Source organism: Castor canadensis, chromosome 3 (assembly GCF_047511655.1).
Source record: "Castor canadensis chromosome 3, mCasCan1.hap1v2, whole genome shotgun sequence".
NCBI classification, from domain to species: domain Eukaryota; kingdom Metazoa; phylum Chordata; class Mammalia; order Rodentia; family Castoridae; genus Castor; species Castor canadensis.
In genome coordinates, this window is record NC_133388.1 from 68,783,163 (window position 1) to 68,808,900 (window position 25,738).

The window sequence follows — 25,738 nt, forward strand, 5'->3', positions numbered from 1 at the left end:
AATAAAAGGAAAATCGCTTTTGTTAAATATGCTTGGTGTGATTATCAGGCAAAATTTTTTTCTCGCAGACATTTATGAATAAAACATGTGTTTGAGCATTAGGTAAACAAACAATAAATGGATGAGTTCAGTTGCAACATAATAACATTTTATTTAGAAAACATATATAATCATATTTGTATTGGCAATCCAAATTTAATGACTTCTTTCAGTAAAATCAAAGTGCCTCACAAATAACATTTAATGCATAAGGATTACTTATTATTTGCCCATTTTTTCTATTTTCTCAAAGAAACAGATTTTAAAGGTCTCTGCTGAATCATACAGAAACTAGATGAAGTGTGATTCTTTTTTTTTTAGAAAACATTTAAATCATCTTGATCTTAGTTTACACATGTTGTAAAAACATAAATAAAAATTACAGGTCTGAGACTGGGAAAGAAAACATTTCTAGTCCATATAGTTTGAGCTGATTTGAACAAGACTGTGCAGCTGAACCTCAATGTCTGGCTTATTAGCCATTTCATTAACACGACATCTTCTCTAAAATATGAATGAGAAGAAACCATTTACAATAAGGAAAGCAAACAACAGAATGAATTTCCTCTGTTGGTGTTTTATAAGACTGTTAAACAGAAAATGGAGGGAAGAACTCTCTTTAGATGATATCACTTAATTAAGTAAAGCATCCTAATCAGAGTCCCCTCCAATTGTAATGACTGTAGGGAGTCAAGTACATTTCTGTCTATATTAGAGTATCTAACTGCAATGATTTATTGATATTTATTTTAGAAGTACAACACAAAAGCAATGAAACAGGGGAAGCAGGGAGAGAGGGAGCATACCATTGCTTACTGCAGGTACAGCCAGAACTCTTTAATGAAATTCCTGATTTTTCTGGCAGGAGGTTTTGCTTTCTAACATCAGAGCACACCGTTAGAGAATGTTCCTTTCCTGCATTTGATTTTTCTAAATGCTCACTGTGACGTTTCCTTGTCCATTGGGTGAATCATTGATTCACTTTCTTCACTGCAGAATCACTGGAAATGAGTGGATGAGCCCCTGCTGCTTTCTGCAGTGACATTACTGGATTGCATTCTACACTGATTTTAGTCTTAAAATACAGCTTCTCTGTATGGGAGAGCGAGTTGAGGAGGGAGAGTAAATACACGGTGCAGGCAGACATTGGCTGCCCTCCAAGTTGCACACAGCATAAACCTGTTTATCTGCCACATTTCACAAATCTCAAAAACGTGAATAATCAAGAGAGCATGTGAGTAAGTGATTCACACTGGGGAACCTAACCAATATTCTGATGAGAGGATACTATGATGTTAAGACATTGGCACAAATAGACTTGTATTATAGAAACTGTACATAACAAAGTTGATTAGTGGTTCAAAGAAGAAAACAGTCTATACTAAGATGAATTTGAAGAGGTATCTTCAATCCTGTGGGCTTTGGTTTATGCAAGTTATCTGGAGAGTTGTGTAAAAATATGTACTTTCACCCATAAGCCAGTTCAATCATCGGAGCTAATGTGCATTTGGATTTCACATTAGTTGTTAAGATAATTTATTTCTAGGAACCAAAATCTAAATATTGGGACCAGTGTCTTAAAACCCAAAATTACAGCAACATGTATATTTGGAATTAAATTACCAAAGAGGCTTGGAACCTATTCATTTTGAAGCAGGAACTTTTTTATAATTGTAGGAGATGAAGTTTTTAGAGCTATGAACTATGCAAAACAAAGGTCTCATTATTGTTAAATCACAGCTTTTTTTCTTAATTTCTGTTGTTTCTTTTTACTTGGTGATCTTTTAATCCCCCTTTGCCTTAGTCTACTGATTATTGTGTATTAGTACTGAGCTGTAAAGTAGAAGCTGTCTAAGATGGCAGAGTTAACCTCAAAAGTATACTTTGAAAAATCTCTTAAGAATAGTTATGAATTTCAGGCTTGGTTCATTCCATACATAGTTTTAATTACAATAAGCTGAATTATCAATTTGATTGATATATCTATCAATTAGCTTATAATATAGACCTGTCATCTTTATCCAAAAAAGTGGATTTTCTTTCTTTATACTTGTAAACATAAAATAGTATTCCAGACAGAAGAGGAATAATTAAACAAGGCAATTAAATAAATGCTGTATACAACATTTTTTTCTGCAATGCAAAAAGGCTAAAACTTTTTGACACTGGAAAATTTTGCTAAATTATAACCAAAGACATCATCATCTTAGCAACAGGGAGTCTTGGAAAAGGTAGGTGACCTGGAAATTGATGTTCCAAGTGATAGTCTACAGTATCTGAGCTTCCTGATTAAAGTCTTGCTCTAGAGAATGTACCAGACTCTGTTGCCAATCGTGTCTGCCACATGTTTTTTCTTGCCTTGACATTTTCTTGTCTTCTCGCTTTTTGTCTCAGGTTCTCTTTCTTCAAGATCAGGTACAGAGGCTAAATGAATGGCTCCAATTATCAGGATGTGAAAATCTAAATCAGAATCTACCACTTTGTGCAAGCCTGCCCTGAGCACTCCCTTCTTTAGCAACAGGACACTTGCATAATATGGGATCATCTTTTCTTCTTCACTTCTCTCTGACCTTGTAGAATATAATAATTTTCTTCATGATTTGTAAGTAAATCACATAGTGGAGCTTGCAGGAAACGCAACATAAGAACTAAAAAGCATCCTTTAAAAGATGTGTCCAGGTAAGTGACAAGTGGAAGTTTGTGAGTACTGAAAGGCCGTGCTAAAATTATTAACAGTCTCGTCTGCAGTCTAAGACTCCACACACTGGTTTTGTAATCACAGGAAAGTTTGCTAAGTTTTCTGCATGAGTTGGGTTTTGAGTGTATTTCCAAAGCTGAAGTCGGTTCTTTGAACCTCAATTAAGGTCAGCCACAGCTATTTACTCAACCATAACGAACCCCATTTTAAGGGTTTTTAAAGTGATTGTTATTCTGAGTCAACAATGACCTCCAAACCCTATATAACTTATACACCAAAGGAACCTAAGAAAAGATAGCCTGGTTGTAATTATAAAAGCAATATAAAAAGTGTATAAAAATTTTAAAAGTCCCACTTTTCCCCTCAATCCAGTTTCTCAATGGTGGCCATTAGTAGCCTTTCACATCTTTAGCAGATATTTTCATTCATATGCAAGCATATTTTCTTTTAAATAACAAATAAAATCATACAATATACTTACTATTCTAAGCTTGCTTTTATTCATTTAGCAATGTATGTCAGCTGCAAAATATATTACATAAGATGGAATGCCCAATGACATCATTACCACACCAATGGATATTAAGTTATTTTTGTTTAATATTTGCTTTTCAAATGCTTCAGCAAACATTTTGTGTACTTAGGAAACTAATTCCTTGCAGTGGAATCCCTAGATAAAAATGTTTACAATTTTCAAATGATATTGCCACATTAATGATATAACCAAAGAAGTTGTGCCGATTCTCTGACAGTTTTTGAGAGATGGGGATTCTGACAAGGGCTTAGGTGAGTTCTGTTTGTGGACCATCTCCCTGCAACTCCATTTCTTCAAACCTGGCTAAGGTAGCTCAGTAGCAGCTGCCATAGTTAGTCATGACCCTGTTGAGAGAAAACACTCCTGAATCCTGCCTACTTGGATGAGGGCCTAGAACAGGGGATGGGAAAGGAAAGAGCTGGAGAAGCAGGGCTGCCATCAGCTTAGGACCAGGTCTGACTTTTCCCTAAATGTTTGGCTAACAGCTTTCCTGATGATTGTGGGAGCTGCAGAGCCAAGCCAGGAGCACAGGTCGTACTCTGAGGGTATATTTCTTTCTTCCCTTCCTTGTCCTGGCCTGTGAGGAAGGGCTATTCTCAGTCACCCATGGCTTCTTCTTCATCTAGGCTTCCTTTCCATTTTGCCATTCAGCCTCTCTGTGTGTGATTAACACAGAAATTTACCTGACATTGACCCAGTCCCTGAATTTGAAAAGACAGCCTCATCCTTGAAACTGTCACTCCTTATTTAGCACTTTTATCTTTAAGTCTCATTTTCATGTTGAATAGAAATTCAGGAGTGCCTCAATCTGTACCTGGATCTCAGCCTTTAAGTTGAGGGCTTTCAAGGTTATAGTTATACTAGGAAGTTGTTTGCATTCAGTTGTTCGCAGGGATTGTAGAAGCAAAGATAAATGAAGCACAGTTGGTGCCCTCCAGAAATTCATAAAATATTGTGGAGGCAGTCAGACTGCACAAACCAAATAAAGGTCACTCTTTGATAAGTGTTAAAACAGAGATAGTTAATCAAGATTTGATGAAGTCTCAGTTCTGGAAATTTATCCTACAGCTATACCTGTGCTTGTACAAAAGGGAAGTTACTCACTGCAACATTATTTATCATGGTAAATATTAAGAAACCTTGAGTCATGTGTGGTGGTGCATGCCTGTAATCCCAGTACTTGGAAGACAGAAAGATCATGAGCTCCAAGTCAGTCTGGGTTAGAGTTGGTTAGAGGACATCCTGGGCTGAATAGTAAGAATAAAAGCAAGGTACAGAGTTCATATAGTGCACATTGCCTTCTGTGTACTATATCTAGGGACCAATAGGTATTAACATTTATTTGTTTATGCTGTCATTTGCTAAATAGTCACAATTCAATCAGCAATGGACACATCCACAATGAGGGTCCCAGAGATTACAGTGGAGCAGAAACATTGCTATAGCTTAGTGACATCCTAGCTGCTGTAATTTGTCACGCATGCCGTACTCACATTTTGTGGCGATGCTGGTGTAAACAAATCTACCGTACTGCCATTTGTGTAGAATTGCAGCGTGTAATACTTGGTTATAATGGTAAGTGACTGTTCTAGTTTACGTATTTACTTCACTATACTTTTACATTGTTTTAGAGTGTAGCCCTGATTTTTAAAAAGTCCACTGTAAAACAGTGTGCCATCTTACCCCAGCAGCCTTGTACATCTGTGTACCTCATCTCTTGATTGCATCAAGGGGACATGTCAAATCATTGAACTGCACCACCTAGCTCTGTGTAAGTACACTTCATGTGTTCACACAGTGATGCAATCGCCTAATGACACATTTCTCAGTATTCCCATTGTTAAGTGATGCATGACGTCACATAAAAACATTGGAAGACCCCCCAAAAGAAACCAGTGCAAGTGCTAACCTATTGGGGGGGGCTTCAGAAATTTGGGGGGGTAAATGAGAAAAGAGGTGAAATACAGCTTTTCAATATATACCTCTATGTCATTTTAATTTTTGAACCATGTGAATGTATTATCTATCAAAAACATATTAAATAATTTTAAATTTAAAAATAAAAAATTCTTCCTCCACGAACTGTATTTTCTGAGATGTTTGGAAGTGCTTGGCTACTGTTACTTGAGAGAAAGAATATTAGGTAGGACTGGAGGAGAAGGCTCTTAAAAGGAGAAAGAGGCCTCCTTAGGGAGCACAGGATGTTTGTTACCTCATCCATAAACCCACTATCTCATGGAAATGGTTTGAACAGAGCTAGGAGGGAGAATATAATTCTCTACAAAGTTTTCAGAGATGGAATATAACAGGACACATGTCAAGACATGGGAACAATTTTAGGAGGTTTCTTTCTTCAAGCTTCCTATTGGCAAGGTTATTCAGAGTGGCCACTTTGGGTATCCCATGAAGACATGGTAGTAAAAGCATGACTTGCCCATACCTTGAGTTATGGTAAGGAACGAAATTGAACAATATGAAAAGTTCTTCTAAGCTTTAAGTGAAGTTCTTATGCTAAAGTTATAAATAAGAGAAGTTGGCTGCCTTGCCACAAAAGTGCTACTTCTCTTTAACAAGGATGTGTTCCCTAAGCTTCCCAGAACACCACATTAAAGTGATTTGGGGAGAAGTATTGGGATAAAATTAGATCTTGAGAATTCTCTCATCACTTCCATGAACTGAAATTAGGACATTTTATAAGAAGGTAATAGAGAATAACCTATGAGGAAAAATATTAAGGATTTCATGATTATACATGTTAGTGTGAGAGGACTGGTGAAGAATGATAATCATCGCACAAGTCACACAAGGACATGAAAGATTGTTAGTGGATGAGGGGCGCTTTACCTCCCTGTGTATCTCTGCATGAAATCGCTTCACTGCTACTACCGTCTAGCCTTTTCAGCTAGTTTAGTCATTTTTGTTCCTAAGACTATATCCATGGGATAAGTCCTAGTTACCCAGGAAGCTCTTGGCAAGTTGTAACCCCCCAGTTTCTTTCACTGCTCCTCACTCCTTCCCCACCTCCCACATATGTCATTTAGGCTCTTACCCGATCTCAAATCAGTCCTGTAAAGGGTCTAAAAAATCTCAGTGATTTAGGAATGAGACTTTCAGAGGTGATAAAGTGACCATATCACTTATCTACCCTACATCTAGTGTCAGTTTCTTTTTGGAAGTACTAGTGAGTCATTATTGTATTTTTACGGGATTACCACATAAATAGGAGCCTGTTAAGCAAGTTATTGCCAGCAATCAGGGCCACTTGTTACATACTAGGAAGAGGGACTCAGGTGAGAAACAACTCTGATTATAGGTATTTAGCCCAAATGTACATCACTTGTAGCTCCTTAAATGTATTTCTTTTGGCAGTTAATTGGAATACTTTATCAGTGAAAGTCTTGACACCACAGTTATAGAAACACACATGTAAGAACACAGGGAAATTAAATAAGACTTGTACACCTTAACAAAATGATGGCTTAATTTGTACTCCCTTTGTAATTTTAACAAAATATTGTAGTGAGTAGTTCTTACTTTAAATCCTAAGTATATGGGCATTTGTTAAACTCATTATGAAAATACTTCAGGAGGCTTGTGATTAACGCGGTGGTATTCAGGCATAGTTTATAGAGACTTTCAATCAAAAACAAAAGGCCCAAGCAGATGATGAAACACATGGAAAAAGATGAATACAACCAAGGACTTAATTCAGATTTGCTCTTTGTACCTCAGTTCTTGAGTTATCAAGCCTGTCCCCAAACAATTATCCCCTGAGCCTGGCTCAGGGCTCCTTATAGCTTAGACCTTAGGGTAGAGTGGCCAGATAAAATACATGATGCCCTATTAAGTTTAATTTCAGATAAACATCACTTTTTAGCATAAATATGTCTCAAATACTGTGTGTAATATGCTACACTAGAAATTAATTGCTTATCATTAGTGGTAAATTCAAATAGCACTTTTTTTTTCTAAATCTGGCAACCCTATCTGAGCAGTGCTAAAGAGCACCCAACATACCTCTTTTTATTTGTTTCTGTGGTTGTTTTTATAGTACTGGGGATTGAACTTAGGGCCTCATATTTGCTAGGTAAGTGCTCCACCACCTGAGTCATGTCCCCAGCCAGCCCATTTTTGCACTTAGCTATTTTTTGAGAGGGACTCACACTTTTTGCCTGGGATGGCTTTGGACTGAGATTTTCCTAGTTCTGCCTCCGGCATAGCTAGGATTACAGGCATTTACCACTATGCCTAACCCTCAGATTATCTTTTTTTTTTTTTTCCAGCATTGGAGTTTGAATTCAGGACCTCAGGCTTGCTGGGCAGGTGTTCTGCCACTTGAGGCATGACCCCACCTCCAACATACCTCTTTTTCCTGCCTTCCATGACTGGCGTTGCAGACATTCTCCCTAGTATTTATGTGCTTATTCTTTGAAATAAGCTGCCTGACAGATTTTAAACCCCCAAATCCAGAATTTCAATCTAGCTCTATGATCTGAATCTCTTCTGGAGATACTGCCTGCTACGGTTTGGATGGGTTTGTTCCCCAAGGGTTCATCTGTTGGAGGCCTGTTCCTTAGTATGGCAGTCTAGTAGAGGTGGTGGGACCTTTAAGAAGTGGGGCCTAGTGAGAGGTCATTGGGTCATTGAAGGCCCCAACCTTGGATGGGATCAAGGTAGTTCTTATGGACCTTGAGTTAGTTCTATAGAGGGAAAGTTGTTATAAGTACAAGCCCAGCCTCTGAAGCCCTGAATTACTCTCTGGCTTCCTGTATCAAGATGTGATCTTTTCCAAAAGTGCGATCACCATTGTGGTGCTCGGTACCATCAGGTCTGAGATGAGGCCAGTGCATGCCTTTCATACCTCAGAACTGTGAGCGGAGTAAGCCTCTTTTCTTTGTACAGCCACCTAGCCTTGGTATATCATCATAGTAACAAAAGTAGACTAATGTCCACTTAGGCTTCTTTTCTCTTAACTGAGCCTTTTTGTTCATATTTTTTAAATATATTTCAAAACATTAGTGACCAGAGGGAGACATTGGCTAACATGTCGCTAATCATAATACAAAGAAAATCCTCAAATCTACATTCTCTCTGTCTCTGTCTTTTTTCTAATCTCTTTGGATTTAAATGCCAATCTTGATTTTTCAATATGTCCTGTTGGTTTGGTACCTACATTTTAAAGAGCATGCAGACGTGAAATGGATAGGAGGATTCCTTGAAGACTAAATGTGTTCCCTGGATTGGTCTTTTAGAGCTTTGTTAAAAGTAACTACTCAAAGGCTTAATTTAAGATTTTCTAAGTCAGGCCAGATGCCATCACTACTCATATCTGGCCACTAAAGAAATGGAATAGCAATTTGGCGGAATGCAGAATAAATAATGCAGAGTTGGCAGATTTGAGATTGACTCTTGGCTCTGTACCTGAAATGGCTGTAGACCATTTAGCTTGTGTGATCTCCACTTTCCTTTTCAATAAAATGGGAATAATAAGGCAACTGAGAGCTTAGATGCTATATGTAGAAGTAATTTTTAAACTTCAAGCCCAATTCAGATGTTTGTAGTAATGGTGATGAAGATCAGGAATAAGACATGAACATTACAGATTACATTAAGTCAGTTTATTTTATATGTAAGTATATATATTGCAGTAGTGGGGGTTGAACCCAGGACCTCACACATGCTAGGAAGTGCTCTATCACTTAGATATATCTCCAGCCCCAAGAGATATTTTAATTTAGATTTTTAAGTGTTTGTTATCTATTCACTTAACAAAACTAAGAACTATATACATGGGGTTATTGTTATTATATGGGCTGGAAAAAAGGAAAAAACACTAAAAAACAAACCCAATTCCATATATTTTGGAAAATAGCTTCTTGAAAGATTTTTGTGTCTAAAAATGGAATATTGGAAGTAGAATATTTTATTTATTTAGGATGACATTGAAAACAGCAGAGAGGAACAGTGAAAAACATTTCATTTAAAGGTTCTTACTTTTATTTTGGGGTTAACACTCATTAAATATCCGATCTGTTTATTTTGTGAAAACATTAGCAAAGTCTTCTTAAAACATTTATTAACATAATAGCTTGAAACTTTCAGTGCATAGAGGAAGCTTTGATGTGATAGGTTTTTTATTTATTCATTTATTCATTTGTGCATACATTGTTTTGGCCATTTCTCACCCCCACCCTCCGCTCTCTCTGTCTCCCCCCTCCCCTCCCCCCTTGCTTCCAAGCAGAACCTGTTCTGCCCTCTTCTCAATTTTGTTGAAGAGAAAACATAAGCAATAATGTTGGATGTATCCATTTACTCAGTAATAAAACAGAGAGAGTAAGTTGGGTGTACTTATAATTCCAGCTACTTAGGAAGCAGAGGTAAGAGAATAGCAAGCTGGAAGCCAGCCCAGGAAAAATTAGTAAGACCCTGTCTCAAAAACAAAATAATGCTTGAATGAGGCCCTGAGTTCAGTGGGAAGGAAGGGAAGAGAAATCTGTCCTAGAGCAGAACAGGACGGGGAGTATTCCAGCTGACTACAGGTGCAGTTGTACCTGCAGGATGCAATGGTATTCAACAGAGCAAAGAAGCATACAAATAGAGTCTTTTTTTTTTTTAGTGCAACAATGTTTATATAGATATTTAATGATGTGTAACTTATCAACATACATTAAAATGTTATTCAGGGACAAGGAAATCTACAAATAGTACACCAATTCCTGCCCTCATAGAAACAGAAATGATAAAGAATGGCATCTTGATACTGAAGTACTGAGCACAAATGTGAAATTATGTTTAGTTAATAAATCAGGAGGTCCACTGGATCCTTATCTCATATTTTCCTTCCCTTACTTTATGCTACAATTGCCCCATTCTGGAAAAAAATGTGTAAGGAGGTCCTAGATCTCTGAAGCATCGACTAGAACAAATGGTTTCTGGGAGCCCAGGAATCTAGGCAATTTCTCTTTCCTCCCAGGGAACTATCTCAAAACCAAGATATACAAACTCCGCCAGAGCCTGACCACATCAACAAATAGAGTCTTTCACAACTATAACCAAGCACTTGTGAGACACAGCCAAAGATGTGTGTGTCTGCGTGTGTTGGCTGTGTGTATGTAGGAGGGCAAATTCCAGAAAGAACTCCATTTTGCATGTCTCACTTCCTCTTTTCTAAACTAGTCTTAAAGTTGTAAAATGATGGTCCTTTTCAATTATTTCACTAAATGTCCCTTAGACTCAGTACCTTCCTCTGGTTTCCTATACAACTTGGATTGGATTTAGCCATCTCTGCTTCCTACCACAGAGTTTCTGGACTAATAATAATATTTATCTTGTAGGGTTGTTAGGAGGATTAAACAATGTAAGAGCCTAGAGCAGTGCCAGGCACATAGTAAACTAACTCTGCTGCCTAAATTCACCTCCCAAACAAGTCTCATTTTCTGCCTAGAGTGCTGGAAGAGAGATTTAGGCCTATTTATTAGGTATACCTTCTTGGTAATTTGAGTTAATCCCACAAATATGGAGCACACTATGTGCCAGGCATTATGTCAGGTGCTGAAACTGGGTGATGAACAGCTTGAATGTGAGCCTGCCTGCAAAGTGCTCAGCGCTGGGAGGTGGGAGACACACAACCAAGTAAGTGGCTACAGCAGAGGATGGTAATGATATTAAATGCTCACTTACCCAACCTGAGTTGGACCAACAGATAATAGATTAATCCAAAGATTAAGTCAAAGTGGAGAGTCATAAAATTTTAACTGCATGCCTTAAATATTATATTTCAACTTAAAGCAGATTAGGGGTTGTCAGGTGACAAGGAAGAGGATATAAATAAGTGATTTCTTAAAGAGTAGAGAGTGTTATTCCAAGGTGATGACAAACTTTTTAAACTAGAGAAGTGATGGTGGCACAATGTCATGAGTGTCCTGAATACCGTTGAATTGTACACCTTCAAAAGACTAATGTTATATGTTGTGTGTTGTCATATGTTATATATATTTTACCTCAATAAAAAAGCATACATGTACCTTATCTTGATAATCTTTTGATATAGGACTAAGGAATTTTTCTCTTTAGGTTTATGTCCAAAAATTGAAGTCCTGGGTCATCTTTCCAGTACAAAGCACACCCACAGTTTATATTTTTGACTTCCAGTTTTAACTTCTTTAAACTGGAGTAAGAATTTATTGCTTGTAAATCTATCTCAGAATGGAATCTGCTAAGAATTTTTAAACATTTTCTTCCATTTATACCTTTGCATCCGCGGAGTAATTTTTTTAGCCAGTTCACATTTACAACTTTGTACATTACTGAAATAGATAACATGGAACAAGAGTATGTTTGCGGGGGAAGATAATTCAGCTTGGGGCACACTGAATTTGAGACTTCAAGAAGCTGTGAGACGCCATTGAGTAGCGAGACATATAAATCTAAAACTGAATCCCAGAGGTTCAAGTAGCCAAAAAGTTGACCAAGGTAAAGAATGAAGAACAGCAACCAATTTTATTCACAAGGAGAGCCCTGGCAACACTGGTGAAAGCCATTGTAGAAGGGAGGCACAGATGGCAGATGGTAGGGGTTGAGGAGTGCATGGGCATGAACTGAGAGAGCTTGAGCTTTGAAGGGGAGGACAGACTAGAAGAGGGCAGCAGCCGGAATGAGAGTAAGGGATGCAGATAGAAAGCAGAAAGATAAAGTTGCAAATGCAAGCAAGAGAAGGAACAAGGTGGGCATTAGAAGAAAAAACCCACTTGTTATGGAGCACTGTGCAAGGAGATAAATGAATAAGGCCATATAAAAGATCAAGACAAGCATGTGGCCTGTTAATTCCTTCTGTTCTTGACAGATGGTTGGAAGGAATTCCGCTCTCTTTTGTCTCATCTTGTTCTTATCTACAACCTGATATGTGTGCATCAGCTTGTACCCTTTGGGCTGCATACCCATAGTTTTAGAAAGTTACCCATGTAATTCCAGATGACTTTTAGGCTTAGAAACTAGGGGAGATGGAATAACGTCTTGTCTGTCTCCTCTTCACAAATGTGTCCACAATGCCTAGAACGAGCCCCGTTTCACAAATTCTTCCCTCTCATCTTCAGTCATATCAACTGCTCAGCAGAGGCCATAAGCTCCTAACTACACCTGAGTTATCTCATGTACTCATTTGACTTTACTCTAAATACCCTCCCTTTCTGTTTCCTTCACTAAGCCGCATGGTCAGGTTCCTGTTTATTGCAGAAAGAGGCTCTCTTCTCTTCACAGTCTTGTTCCAATAATTAATTATTAAAAACAATTATTAATGGGGCTAGATACTATGTCTTGCACTTGCACAGAGTATTCAAAAAGTAATACTTTTCCTTTTCTTAGTTCCATCTGACACATCCTGTTTCCTCATTGATCTCTTCTAAGCTACTTCTCTGCCATCATTTAGGACTCCCCTCACTAATTTTCTTTTTCATCTGCCTCCCTCCCTCCCTCCTTTCCTTCCTTCCTTCCTTTCCTTCTTCTCTTAAAGCTTTTAACTATGATTTTTTTTTTTTTGGTAACTGTTAAATATTCCATCTTACATGTGTTTCAAGTTTTACTTGGTCATTTTCCCATGGTTAAGCACATAGGTACTCATGTGTTTACACATAGATCTTTATTCACATTGTTGATTATTTCCCTACACTAGGCTTGTAGAAATGGAATTGCAATGGTAAACATTTTAAGAGGATTAAGAAAGCTAGTTTCACATTAAGAATCGAAAGTGGTATTGGTTTCTCACCAACAGAGTACTTAGCTTTTCAAGTACCATTAATATTATGACAAAAAAAGAATGGCTTTATGAATCTTATTCCTTTTTTACATTTTATGAGTAGTATTGTCTTCTTCATCTTAAAAACATTAACCCTTTAGATGCTGAGCTGTTTATAGTGTTGTACGCTGTTCAAAGAGAACTGCATTGATGTGATCCTTATGTTCTAAAACTTCACAGTCTAAGGAAAACATACTGATGCAAGCATGTAGGACAAAGCACAGACAAGAATTATTAAAATGATCTCATGATGACCCTCCAGAGAGTCTAGGGTAATCACATTTAAAGGAGTAGAACCAAAGTACATGTTTACTCAGACTGAGAAGGGGAAGTGACCAGTGGAGACCAGCTGGAACACCCAGCCTTCACCTGGATCCAGTGTAAAGAACAAATGTGTAATCTGCTCATTCCATTGAAGGTCTCTTTTGTAATTCATTTCCTCCTCTCTTCCAGAGCATGACAACAAGTGGCAGCTCTCAGAAAGGTACTGTAACCACAACTTACTTGGCTATCTAACTTCTCTCCCCATTTCTGTCTTGACTCACCTTTGCTATATCACCTTCCTTTTCCCCAGCCATGGTTCAGGCCCTAGACCAATCCTTCCCTTAATCATGGAGGGTGATGGGTAGAACTTGTTTGAAGAGCTTAGTAGATCTCTTATAGCTAGTCAGCCTGGAGCTGTGTTTGGAAACCACAGGTCCTGCCCGTGGCTGTTAGATCTCCTAGACACCATCTGCTGTGCGTCTGTCATCAGCATCTGCAGGTACTGTGCCCCTCTGACTGAGCCTCCTCTTGTCACCGTATGCTGCAGCTGGTCCACAAATGCCTACCCTCCACAATACCACAAAAGCGCCCGTCTAGATTCTAGGAACAAACCCATTCTTATCTGCCTCATTCTCACTGAAGATAAAAAAAAATCATTAATGATAATTACTACTATTAGTCATTTGATTTTTGGCCTTTCCGTTTCTGTCCATGACACGTAACGTGTTATACTTACTCCTTGAAGGTATGTAATGACACGTGTGGATAAATATATTGGGCATATTATCATTGGTATGAAAACTAATATCCAGTTTACCCAGTACAGGCATAAGAGTGAGGCAAAGGCAGAACATCTACCTGTGCCAACACTCCTGTGCCAGATCCAGGAACCACATCAGGCAACACAGTCCCAAAGGAGGTTGCAGAAGCCATGGTGTTATCTCAAGACTATTCATGAAAATAGAAGCAATGGCTTCATTCTTGGGCAGAATCTCTTCCTGTGCTGTATCCAATCCATTTGCCTAGATTTCTTCTCCTTCCTGAATCTGATCTGTCTTATTGGTTTCTACTCATCACAGGAATAGAAGTAAATTTGAAAGAAGTCTAAATAGATTTTTTTTCTCTAGTGTTAGCTTCATGTTAATTTGAACCTGTGATCTGAAAAGAAATTTTTTTGATTATCTGGTGATACATTCATTCATAGTAGCTCTCTTACCACTGACTAACTGAGAGTTAATTATCATCAAACATCCATCTGCCCAGGGTGAGTTACAAGTTATGCCAGCTGTTTGGTGAATAATACTAATATAGTTTATTTTGCTGTTTACTCTCTCATCTTAGGGTAATCAGCTAGTAAAATAAAAATTATGGATTGATCCTTAAATTTTTTTGTTTATAAGGCTTCTGTCTCATTTTATATTAGGTTTAAGCTATCTTAAAATATATTTTACTGTCTATATTTCCTGTGTGTGAATCACCTCATGTTCTTTGCCCTTTTATTCACTGGGGTTTTGGTGGTGTTCATATGTATGTTTGAATACATTTTCATATGCTTGAAGATGATTACTCTGTGGGGAATTTTTTGTGTTTTTATTATTATTTCTACTGCTTAAAATGTAAAACTTTATGCAACTATATCTGACCATTCTATTTCATTTCTAATTTCTCCTTTTGCTTCAACTGGAGCTTAAAGTATCATTTTAAAGTGGGACTAAAAGCCCTATTCTTCCTTTAGGATTCCATTCCCCACCATCCCTGAGTACTTACTCTGACATTCCCTGGGTCCCAAAGCCCTCACCTCATAATTCTTCAACACACTGTTTCAAAAAGGTTAGATACTTGTGTGATGATATCAGCTGGGCACCTTACTGTCTCTATTTATCCTGTATTTAGACTTTTCTATGTTTTCTGCCTATGGCTTATACCAGTCACACCCAATTTCACTCATTCATTTATTCATTCACTCACACATTCACCTGTTGTTCATTTCCTATATGTGTCACACAGGTTCTAGGGTGACCCCACTGATCTCTGCTGCTGGTCCTTACCCTGCACTGTGGGCAGGACCAGTGGCTTGCTTCTAACTAATAGAATATGGTAAAATGTGATGGGATGTCTTCTGTGATCATGTTACATAATGTAGGAATGTCTTGTTAGCAGATTCACTCTAGAGATAAAGTGAGCCAGCAAACTAGCCAATAGCCAGTAAGAAGCCTGGAGCCTTGGTCTTAGAGCCAGAAGGAAATTAATTCTAACAAGAACTTGAGTGAGCATGGAAGGGATTTCTTCCCCAGACAAGCTCCTGATGAGAACATAGCCTAGGAGATACCTTAACTGTAGCCCTGTAATACCTGAAGCAGGAGACCTGTCTAAGCCATGTCCTGGCCTATGGAGATAATGGTTCATGCTTTAAGCCACTAAGAATGTGGTCATTTGTTATGCAAAAATAGAAAACAAAGACACTGTGCTATATACACTAAATTCCATACATGCATGTATGTCTCACATTCTGCTTGAAGTAGTCCCTGAATCTCATACTACTATTATCCTCATTTTACAGATGAAGAAACTACGAAACATTAAATTGAACTCCAAAGCATTTGGCTCTTTACTATATTATCATGGCATGCTTTATTTTAATGTATTTTGGGTTTTTTTCATGATTTTGAGTTTATCATAGCTTAAGATATAGCTCCTGAAACATAACAAATACATTTAGGAAAAGTTCTACTTGGCATACCTTGAACACAAGGTAGGTATCTTTTGTTTGTTTTTTACAAATTCAACATTATAAGGAACTTTCCTTTAGCTGTTTTATACTGTATTTTTTAATTATGTATTTCATAGAAATAACACAAGATACATGAACAAGAAAGTTTCTCTTCTGTGATAGAGTTGAACCGTTTAGAAAGGAGAACAATATGGCAGGTATGAGCCCCTCATGCTTGGGAATTTATCTGGAATTTAGAACCTTCAAATAAACATTAAAATGTGCAGGAGCTTGGATTCTCTTTAACTTTATTGGAAAACTAAAACATTTCATCTGTGTCCTAACTGCCCCTTTTCTGATCAGTTTGAGGGAAAAATTAGAAGTGAAGAGACTTAGAAAAAAAAATTTTATGCCTAAAGTCCTGTTTGGTTCAGTGTTCTGAGGAGCACAAGGTGGGGTTGTGGCCCCAGTACTGCATTTTCTAATGAGAGTCCATTCTATTCTGCATTTATCAGATGTAAATTATTCATATGAATGATTGAGAATTTGGAGTCAGAGGTTCAACTGCAATATTTGGAATACCAGTGGAGGTCTACATCAACACAGAATTTATACAGCAGCTGGCACTAGTCAAAGCTAATGACAGAATTTCAGTTTAATAAACAGACCCCCAACTGAGCATACCATCATGAAAAAAGTATACTTATCAAACAGCTTTCAATCAGTTCAAGAGAGACACCTTAATTGGGAAGAACAAGAATTGCAGAGCAGTTTATCATTGTGCCAATTACAGGTCAATAATTGCGTGGCTGCTTTTTGGTAGACATAACTTTTGCTTTACAGTAAGTAAACACATCTACACCCTCTGCATTTGGACAAGGAGATCTTTGTTTCATTTCACAGTGTGCAATGATGTCCTCTTTTGTTTTACTTGTGTGTTCATAATAAACATGAATAAAATCTTGATATGTAATTATAAATGTTAATATTATTTTTATTCCTGTTTCTTGTAACTAGAAAGTGGTATTTATGAAATTTTATATTTTCAAAAGTCATTTGTTGAAATAAAACTGCATGAAATAAAACTGCATGAATGTTAATTTCATTCTAAAAAGAATACTGATAATCTGATGTATATAAGATTATTTGTTGAAGATTATACAGATTATCCTTCTTTCCTCCCTCCCTCCCTCTCTTCTTTCTTCCTTTTATCACTTCTCTTTTCTTCTACATGTCTCTATTTATGTAAGTATAGAAACATTGAGCTTCTATATAAGATTTCTTTTTGAAAAGTAGGATTCTACTGCCAAAATACAATTTGAAAATCACCAGACTGGACAATTCTAAGTCTTTCTCCTTCCATGTTTTGATTACTGTTAGGATTTCAAGATCCAGGTAAAAATAGAAAGGGAAATTACAAATCATTTGGACTAGTCAACAAAAATCTATCTTGAATGAATTGCAGTTCTGCTAAGAAGCAGAGCTATAGGTGAAATGGTGTCTTGCAGACCCCCTCAGGTATTCGGGGCTATGATGAATAAGTACAGTTTTTTTTTTTTCAGAGTGTGCAGAATAGAGCTACTCTTACTTAGATACTTAGTCTACTAGATGATATTTGGGCAAAGAGATAGAATTATGGTCTAATTTAAAAAGTCAAAGCCTCATGAATTTGGAGAATCATATACTGTTAGAATTGACGGAATACTTGAGTTCATTTTTCTCTAATGAGTTAGTCACTCATTAAATCAATGAATTTTTGTTGAATTTGAGTATGTGCCAGCCATTATAGTAGGTGTTGGATCTACAGAATATTATCCCTAATCATATAGAAGCTATGCTTTTGTAGTAAAGACAGGCAACTAGACAAATAATTATACAGATAAGCAGATGGTTCCAGACTTTTTTTTAAATAAGTGCTAGTAAGCAAAAGAATAGGGTTCTGTCATATATCAAAGACTACATAAGAACACTGAGCTATAGAGTGACTTGGCTCAAGTAACTGAGTATACACTGCAGGGCTGGCACTAGATTCAATCAATAATCTCTCCATCTCAACAGCTAGGTTGTAGCTAGTCAACAGTAAGGACTAAGTGATGGTCCTTACTGTGACTGAAAATGGTTTGCAGGGGTAACAAAGCCCATAATTAAAGAAAAATTAATCTCTCAATAGCCTCAGGAAAGCTACTACTTATTAAAACTTCCAGGCTATAACCAAGTTCAGTGGTTTCCTTGAGTCTACCTTGCTGTTAAACACTGTTTTTGTCCCTTTAGAGGAACTAGTCCCTACATCTTTTGTTTTCACTAGAAAATACCTCGGGAGAATCCTCCAAGGCAATTGCTATAGTTCTACTTTGTTTTCTACTCTTTTATGGTGTGGATGTATCATGATTAACTTTGTTTTCAGTTTTCTGATGTATTGAACAATGCTATGATTGGCCTTGGATATGTGTCTCTGTGTATTAGGACTTTCATTTTTACACATGGATTTCCAAAAATATGCATTCTAGCCTGGCATGGTGGCATAAGCCTGTACTCCCAGCAGAGGTAGGAGGATTGCAGTCCAAGATAGGCCCCAGGCAAAAGCAAGACCCTAACTAAAAAAAACAGTTAAAGCAAAAGACCTGAGGGTATGGCTCAAGTGATAGAAAACTTGCCTAGAAAGCAAGAGGTCTTGAATTGAAAAATCCCAGTAATACACACACACACACACACACACACACATGCACGGTATGAATTCTAAATCAAAGGATGTGAATATTTAATTTTAATACATGTTGGCAGACTTTTTCCAAAAATTATTGTAACAATTCTTATTTCTACCAGCAATAAGGAGTCCCCTGATCCATACCAAAATGGATGCTATTAATCTTTTATTTTTGCCAGACTGAGGGGCCTAAACTTCATTGATACCATGTTTTCTTTTTCCTAAACTACTAGTGAGTTTAAATGTCTTTTTGTAAATTTGTAGGCCATTGCTTACTCTTCTTCAAGTTGACTATGTTTTTCTCTTACTTTGAGTAATATATTAGAAGGATTCATATAGTATTCTGTGTTACAATAGTTTTTCCTAATTTCTCATGTCTATTTTTTTATTATTTGAAATATAAATATCTCAATATAACAAAAATGTATATATATATCTTCTCTTTTATAGCTTATAGGTTTATTGTCTTAATTCTGGCAATTTCCCCATATGTGCACATTCTTTTTCTTTCCTGATGGTACTGAGGTTTGAAGTCAGGACCTTGAGCTTGCCAGGTAGGTGCTCTATCACTTGAACTGTGCACCATTGCCTTCCTTGTTTTTAAGGAAAGGTTTTATGCTCAGGCCATCCTGGACACCAATCCTCTTATTTATGCTTCTTGCATAGCTGGGATGATATGCGTGCACCACTACATCCAGCTTTTTATTGAGATAGGGTCCCAAGGACTTTTTGTCCAGGCTAGCCACGAATCACAACCCTCCTGATCTGTGCCTTCTGAGTAGCAAGGATTACAGGCCTGAGCCACCGTGCCTAGCTCACACATGTACATTCTTGAAGAATGTTATTCTTTTTCTTCTTGTGCTGGGAATTGACCCTGGGACCTTGCACATGCTCTGCCACTGAGCTACTTGTCATCCCACTTTTAAAATTTTTATATGCTTTTAATCCTCCTTAAATTATTTTTGTATGTGAGTTCAACTTGATTTTTCTATAACATTATAAACAATCCACAGGACTGGGCCTGTAGCTCAGTGGTAGAATGCTTATCTAACATGCGCAAAGCCATGGGTTCAATCCCCAGGGCTACAAAAAGGAAAAAAAAAATCCACCTTTCCTACTGAATTGAATTGTCATTATGATACATTAAATTCTTATGTATATATATCGAGCTCCATTTTAGGTTCTGTGTCCTCTTCCACTGATTTGCTTGTCCATTCCTCTGCAAATACCTGACTGGGTTTTTGAGTCTCAATGATATCTTCTGATGTTTGCTAAAGCATTTCCCTCCTAACTCTTCTCCTTCTACTTAAAATAATAGTTTCAGGCATTTCTTTAAAAAGTAAACTTTTTTGAGTGCAAACTGAAGTTGTCTGTTTTTTCCCAGACAGAAACTTTAAGGGTCACTATGTGATCACCCCATCCTCTTTTCCTGCCTGGGTAATCGCAGAAGCACTTGATGAGATGAAACATCTCTCAGCCTCGATTTGTGAGTGACAATGATGAGCAGAGCCAGAGCCACCCTGATAACCCACAATGGACATAGAGAATTTACAAGAAATAAACTTTGGTTGTGTTAAGTCACGGAGTTTGTAGAGTGATTTGTTAAGAAGTATCACCTACCTTATTCCCACTGAGAAGACTGTTGTGAGAGTAAAGTAAGATAATATGAATGAAAACATGCATCCAAAGTCAGGAGCCAAGTTACAGATCAGTAAATATTAACCAAGATCACTAACACTATCTGCAAATTCTCGCAACAGTGAAGCTACCTCGTGTGTATTTTGTCTGGTTATATGGTTGAATTTCAGGTTAAGAAGATGTGTGTACAAGAAGAAATATCTGCTCGGCCTGCTCACCAAGGCCCAGTGCTGTAGTTTAAAAGCTAGTGTTAACACCTAGAAACATGCAAATCACTTCACATAGGTAAGCCTATTAACATAAGGAAAGAAACTTACAACACATTTGAAGATTTCTTCCTTCCTTCCTATCTTTCTTTCTTTTTTGAAACAGGGTCTTGCTATGTAGCCCAAATTGACCTTAAACTCACCATCCTCCTGCCTTTATCTCCTGAATGCCAGGCTTACAGGTGTGTACCATCACGCTTAGCTCAGATGATGATTTTTATCAGCGATCAGGGATTGTAAACTAGCATGCCATGGTCCAAACCTAGGCAACAGATGTGTTTTATTTTGATCACAGTGTTTTAAAAATCAGGAATCTCTCTCTCTCTCTCTCTCTCTCTCTCTCTCTCTCTGTCTCTCTTCTCTCTCTCTCTTTCACACACACACACACACACACTTCTGATTTCTCTTGAAAAAAAAATTAGATCTTACAAGTCTAAAATCACATTTCGACATTACCAACATTTCTGGAGCTGAGTGACTGCATAGGCTGGTTTACCGCAGTATCTCCTAGCCCTTTTTTGCACCTGGTCTACTTGCCCATTTACACTTCCTACTGGTCCAAGGCTGCATAGAAATATATGACTTCTGGGTATTTATAGTGAATTAAAATTTTATTATTCTTCATCTGTAGGGTATAAGTGAGCTCTAGGCACAAAAAATATAAAACACTACAATGGAGGCAAAAGAGGGATACTGATCTCGAAGCCATGTGGTATCTTTTGATAGAACCAGTTAATAGAGGAAGAGACATTTCTCCTGCAGAAAAGAATAAAAATAGATCTTTGATACCTCAGCAGCAATTTACATCATCAAATCAGTTACAAACCACACAGGTTAATTAATTCTCTCGGGCCCCCTCGTAGGGTAAGAAATTCCAGAAATACCATTAGTCAGAACAAGAACTTAGGAAAACATTTGAAAATCTCTTGTCGCCTAGGAAGAATCTTAATGCAAGAAGCTACTGAATTCTCATTAAAACCTGCAAACATATCCTCTTCCATCTCGTTCATTTAGGAAGAGGGATCATAATAGAAAGGGATTGGATGGAAAGGACTAGAATCTAGATTGCTCTGTATATAATTCATATGCAATTGCTTGAGCATTATCTAAAACTCTTCACATTCATATCCCTTGAAATCCCTCTTATGTTAATCACATTCATCATTTTGGCTCCATTTTCGTTAAAAGAGAAAACATCTTCATGCCACTACTACCTTAGGGTCCACTAACTGACCCAGTTTTCAAAGGCAGACTCTCCTAGTGCAAATACTCCTCTTGTTACATGTTCAACCAATAAAACAAAAATAGCCTTTGCAATTTATTGCAAACTTACTGCAGATTTCCAAGGTACCTTATGGGTATCACCTCCCCTTCCCCCCCCGCCCCCCCCACCTCCAACTCAAGATCCTCTTGCCTCAGCCTCCTCGGTGGTAGGATTACAGGCATTCGTCACCATCCCTGGCCTTTATCACTATTTTATTAAAGTCCTAATTTAATTAAAGACTTGGGAACCCTATTGGATACTGCTCTAAAGTGACAAGAGTGTCTTCTGAATTATCAGGTGCTGATGGTGTATTTGAAAATGGAGCATCCTAGAATCTTTTTTCTGTTTGTTGATGTTTTAAAGACCATGAAGAGTTGGTTGAAAAAGAAGAGATCATGAAGAAGAGACCTTCTTAAATCAGAGGACTTTTCTGCCTGTATTTTTCAAACACAGGCTTTCTAAAAAATCCCCTTAGAAAATTGCATTATCACTGATAAAATATTAAAATAACTTTTTTCTTCCTCAAATATAATAAAGATCATTTTTATAGATCTGTTGTACAACTTCAAATGGAATAAATAAAATAGATAAATGAGCTTATTTCTATTTTCATTCCAATTAGAGTGAAGGCAATTTTTTTCTGGATTCTGGGTTAGTTTTCTTTTAAAGAATACACTAGAAACCCTCCATAAATGAAAGGAATGTGTATAGTATGCAAATTCAAAGTGTGCTGTCCTCATTTACCCAGTGGAATTCAAAATAAGCCCCAACTTGTGAACATATTAAAGCAGATTGAAATGGATATTAGCGGGATTTGTAAGGAGAAGCACTCCAGTCAGTCAAACATGCTATGTACAGGAACTTTGATAATGTTGTTTTACTGATAATTACCTGCCGGCTGTCACCTCAAAGTGGGATTTCATGTAGGTTCCAGTATTTAAATACATCGTTCGGAGCCAAGCCTGCAAAGACACTTATGCCAATCTGGCCACGTCCATTTTATTTCACAATTATCTGTGTCTTTCCTCATAAGAAGCCATGTGATTAACTCCCTTTTAATTGTGTTTGAACTGTGTGGGCAAGAGAACATCAGTACCATGCTCTCTCTTCCCCCATCTGGAGCAGACTCTGCCCTGTCTCTCTCTCTCCTAGCTGTCAGAAGACACCAGAATTACTGGAAAGCAGCACTTTCTGACTAGCATAAATATTCATCTGACCTCAGACAGCAGTCATGGGCAAAGCAAACACCTCACACTTACATTAACTGCATGTAGTTTGAGGAAGGACTAACTTATGTGGTCCTAGACTGCTCGTGCCTGCTGGTCTTCCAGCCCTACAGAGAACTTGCTTTTCTCTGCCACCACCCTCCACTCACCCACTTTTTTTCTCATACTGAACTCCTAATTAAATTTAACAGTTTCAAGACTTTAAGCTGTATACCTTTTTAATTGTGTCCGACTTTGTATTGGCTGATACACAAGTCTGAAAATGGATATTACAGCTTTTTATGATATAATATCACCCTAATTGGTGCTTCATAGGCCGTGGCTGAATTCTTTTCAATTAAGCTCTAACATACAGTAACTGTTTCTCTCTGCAAATGCTGGAAAGCCATTCACAAGAGAGGACTGGTACTGCACAATTCCGAAGTACCTTAATGTGTCAAAAATGTTTTGTGAAGAAAGCTACACTGTAAATGCAATCACCTACATTGGTGTTCCCATTGTTAACTGGGAGTGAAAGTATTGCTAATTGTCCTGCGTTTTAGCTGGGTTTTTAAAGCATTATGTAGTAAGTACACCGGAGGGTCAATTTGTGAAGTGAAATACTTAGCATGCAAAGCGTAATACAAGATGCTGTGTAATACTTGACCTCTCAGCATAATAAATGTAGCAGTGAAACGCTGTGCATTCAGTATCCACTGAATAGAGCCTTCGCAGTGGAACAAAACCAGAAAATGTTCTCTTCATTCCTTTTTTTTTTTCACTAAGCGAAAATTATTCTTTATAATGGCCATTGCAGCAATTAGCTGGCATTTGGTAGAATAAATGTGCAGAAATAGCAATTTCTTATTTTAAATGAGATTTTGTATTGAGCCTGCAAATTACTTGAGGTATATGAATAATTGTGCCTTAGCTTTATGCTACAGAATAGGGTGTGGGTGGGTATAAAGATTTCCTATTTGCAGTTAAATGTTTAGACATTTTATTATTTTAATTTCACTCACAGTCTGCCTGGAGTGACCCTGCTTTCCCATTGATCATTTCATGTGCGCCTGGAAGTAAGTGTGCAGATGGCGGGAGACTCCCAATTAGTGCACCATGTTTTTTTATGAATGTGACATGTAAGTGCAATCGGGTCTGCTTTGGAGGCAATGGCAGTGTTTAGAGTTTGGGATCCTAAATCAATACAATTTAATAATCTGTGTGGAGTGAAATGCTTATCAGTATTTGCTGTGGTCAAATGCAATTGGAAACTTCATTAAATTTTTACCCAAAGTTTTTCACCTTATTGAAATGCGTCCTTTCAGGCCTTCATGTTTCATCTAATTAGCCTTAAGTAGGGTATTTTTTTCTCTCTCTTGAAGTGATTCAGTTAATTATGTCCATGTATTCATAATTATAAGGTGGATGAATTGGGTAAAACTGAAATTATGGAAGCTGCAGAGAGATACTATGAGGTTTAGAATGTGAAATTTTAAAAAAGGCATGAGTAAAAAAAGTCAGAGCAAAGAAAGACTTTGTTTTAATCCCCTAGCCCACCTCATCCCAATTGTTCACTAACAAGATTCATGTATTTATTTATTCACTTCTTTGTAATCCAACAACTTCCCAAATTTTATTCAAGGCAAGCACAGAGTAAATAATCTTAAAATCAAAAACTATAAATACTAGGACATTTTAATGTCTTAAAATATTATTTTTTAAATTTAAAATAATTTCAAGATAATATATGGTAATTTAAAGATTAACTGCACAATCAAGTTGAAAAGAAATTTCTTTCCCCCACTAACCACCAGTACCCAGTGCTCTTAGCAGATGTAACCATGTTAGACAGTTCCTTACATGCTTCTCTCCACGTTAAAGTCCGTTCTTTTTATTCTAGGCCTTCACACATTTCACTTACATATTCTAATTATACATACTCCACATAATGTCTTAAATTTCAAGAATTAAGAAAATTCCTTATGGAATTGTTGTAGCTCAAGAATATTTTTAGGTCTTTAAACTTATATTTTTTGGACCATTTTTTTCACACAAAGAGCAGCCCACCTCTGTTTTCATTTAACCTAACACCTAAGTACACAAAACTTTTTATTAAAATAATTTTCTTTTTACCATTGATACCAAAATTTCCTCTGCCAAATGCTATACAGAAGATACCATTCTCAAATGATGTATCTCTTCTGCTAAGCCCTGTGCTACTATAAAATTGGAAATACCCCAATTAGTTATTGTTAATCAAATCTGAACAAAGTGATGTTCTCACATAGCAAGAAAATGCCAATCCTTCATTGCTCCCTAAACAAAGCTTGTAAGCTGTACTCCCTCAGAACAAGCCCAAGGTAAGGGCTGAATCAATACATTATGTTCTTTGCCTGATGATTCTGCTCAATTTTTTGCAAATTGCATAACCACTAGCCAGGAAGAATCATGCAGGTTTTCTACTCCATTTTAATTCCTCATTGCTTTTTTCCAAAGGGGCAAGTAACAAGTCACAATCATAGTTTCAATATTTGAAATGGCTTAGAGTTGACTCCGAAAGTTGAGTATAAGGGTAAGTTTAATTTTTAAAATGATATACATGAAGTGAAAGAATTTTGTTTTCTA

At 37.2% G+C, this 25,738-nt stretch overlaps 1 protein-coding gene across 10 annotated transcripts in view; it reads left to right on the plus strand.

Moving 5' to 3' along the window:
* The window catches only part of Nkx2-1 (NK2 homeobox 1), a 46,738-nt gene extending 26,417 nt beyond the window's left edge, over window positions 1–20,321 (plus strand). For 2 of the 10 annotated variants that reach the window (XR_012446190.1, XR_012446188.1), the window contains exons 2-3: window positions 13,516–13,546; window positions 13,760–20,321. The gene's annotated coding sequence lies outside the window, so the exon portion shown is untranslated. Of the gene's footprint in view, window positions 1–2,129; window positions 2,719–13,515 lie in introns of those variants that run through there. The other 8 variants (XR_012446184.1, XR_012446187.1, XR_012446183.1 and 5 more) reach the window with 8 other exon arrangements.
* Window positions 20,322–25,738: the final 5,417 nt, after the last annotated feature.